Source organism: Cygnus olor, chromosome 1 (genome assembly GCF_009769625.2).
Source record: "Cygnus olor isolate bCygOlo1 chromosome 1, bCygOlo1.pri.v2, whole genome shotgun sequence".
NCBI lineage: Eukaryota > Metazoa > Chordata > Aves > Anseriformes > Anatidae > Cygnus > Cygnus olor.
In genome coordinates, this window is record NC_049169.1 from 97,750,827 (window position 1) to 97,753,428 (window position 2,602).

Below are 2,602 nucleotides of genomic sequence, written 5' to 3' on the forward strand. Positions count from 1 at the left end.
CTTGGTATGAATTTGATAAGCTCTTAAACATCCAGGATCTTTTTTTTGTGTTAGAACACAATTGAGAGCAACACAGATTTTCAACCCATTTCCAGATGGATTTTTATGCGGGAGGACAAAAAAAAGTTCAGACGTACAAAGAGTTATAAATTGCACCATTCATAAGTGTTATGGTCTAGAACAGCATTTGAGAAGAACTTAAAACTGCTTCAGCGGTTCTAGTTCAAGCTACAAACAAGCAAATTTATTCAAACTGCTTGTGGCAGTTATTCTTATCGCTTACCATGGTATGCCTGTGAATCAAGATTACTATCAAGCCTTCTGGACAAGCAGCTCAGTAAAACTTCAGGCAGTGGGGAATAGTGCATCACTATTGCTCCCACTCAGTTAGCAACCTCTGTCCTATCTAATCTGATCTTGCTGGGGAGTATGGAAAACTACAGGTGAGAGGCAGGGGACTCCTCTCCTACTGCCCCTTCTTCAACCCTCCTTCTTACACAAGCAGTAGCTGGGCCCTAGCTCTTTCCAGGAAGAAGGCAGGGGGGAAGGGAACAACACAACCCAGAAGCAGAGTAGGGAAACGTGGCTCCTTTCCCTTTGCTTCCTCATTGTTGTGCAGGTCTTACCCCTCCCCATCCCACTGATGAATAGAATTAGCTGCAAGAGTTTGAAAGTCAACCACAGGACTGAAGACTGAGGTACTGGAGGGGGGAACAGAAGATTTGTACTGCACATGCCCCAGCAACATCAGATCCTAGAATTTTGCTATTATTTAGAACTGCAAACATTTAGAATCCTCATTATGATTTCCATTTAAAAGGATTATCTGAATTACAATGCATGTTAACTTTATCCCTTTAATGCATAACCTCATTAATTCACTGCCCAGCAAATAAATATTACCCAGAAGTCGTTACTCTACACAGCAGCACTACACATATGCAAAGAAAAAAAAATTAAGGACACATAGATGAAGCTATCATACATGTAATTCATGCTACACATAAGTATGCTAAAGTATTTCCAACAAAATAAAAGAAAAAAAGCATGAAGGCCTGATTCTTATAATCCCCCCTAAAAATAAGAAAAACTAAAGAAAAGTGAGACAGAAGCTCTCTTTTGTCATGCTACAAAGTTTTCAAGGTCCTGTTTACACACAGCAAAACAAACGCAGCTTCTGCAACAAAAAACAACTAGCCCAGTTGGCCAGTTACACACCCTGCTAGGTGACTTTTGGCCTACATATTTGCCTACACAACAGGGTGGGTTTTTTGAGTTTGAAAAAAAAAAAAGTGAACACTTGCATCAAGCAGTCAGTCATTCAACCAAACTTCCCTATCTCCAGCCAAGTTCAAACTCATTCATGCAATTTAGATTTAGGCTCACGTAATCAAAAACAGAAATCAAGCACCTCTCAACTTCAATTTTTTCTTCTGACACTTGAAAGAAGAACGGGGCAACTCAAACCAGAGAGAAAAATGCAAACCTTTTTAAAGTTGAAGCAACAGATTGCTTTCTCACTAAATAGATAGGTATTTGTGAAATGAAATACAGCTGTTACAACAACAACAAGGAAATACCCACATAAATCAAAAACATGACCTATCATACTTAAAGAAAATGCTTATCAAGAACAGTTATTTGCAGTATCTTGGATGAAAAAGTGATAAACTTCAGCATTAAAAGAGGTTTTATAAAACAGTCTCACTAAGTTGAATAGTTGGAGAATAAAACAATCCACAAGCCATGCTTTCAGCATTCTAAATCTAATCAGAGTATTTGTAGATAACAGCAGACTTAAAGAATTGTGATTAGAGTAGCAGAGAAAAAAGTCTTCAGAGAAAGAGTATCGCACATAACTACCAGTATTGCCAATAAAGGCTAAGCATACATATTTAATAGATGAAAACAGACACTAAAATTAATTTCTTTTAAAAAAAAAAAAAAGGTAGCCCTCTGTTATAGCAGAATTTCATCGTTCTTTTCTCTAATCCTCTCTATTGAAAGCTAAGATCTTCTAACCAGCCTCAGCCTGTCCCTTGGGAACTTCCTTAGCTGTTAAGTGAAAGGGTGGAAAGAAAGTTAAATCCACAAACGAGAGCTTTGCTGTTAACTCTTTGAGGCAAGCTGGTGCTCGCAGGAAACTGAATATAGAGATATTTTCTTTTCTAATAGAGTACCACAATCACGGTGCTGTAAAAATCATACACCTACAAGGTTTCTAACCATACCAGAATGATGCTGTAACAGAGTTTGTATGGACACAGAAGCCAACACTTCCCAAACACTCCTTGCAGCTCCCCCACACCCGCTTTCCCCCAAGGCCAACAAACACCCTCTCCATCACCCCCAGCCCACCTGGACCTGGTTTCTCCCAGGAACCCACGCAAGCCTCCTCCGATCACTGTTTTAGAGCCTCCAAGATCACACCTGGAGCACTAAACACCACCAACCACGCACACCCCCTGTCGCTAAGGGCTTAGGGCCGATGGAAAGACCCACCTCGTCACCCCCACCCCGGCCAGCCCCAGCCCCGGCCAGCCCGAGCACCGCCGCCCCCTCCCCGCCGCCGGGCCGAGCCCGCCGCCTCTCCCCTTCTCAC

At 41.6% G+C, this 2,602-nt stretch overlaps 1 protein-coding gene across 4 annotated transcripts in view; it reads right to left on the reverse strand.

Annotated features, from left to right (window-relative positions):
• The window catches only part of B4GALT4 (beta-1,4-galactosyltransferase 4), a 28,323-nt gene that overhangs the window by 25,507 nt on the left and 214 nt on the right, over positions 1 to 2,602 (reverse strand). The gene's annotated exons all lie outside the window — the stretch shown is intronic.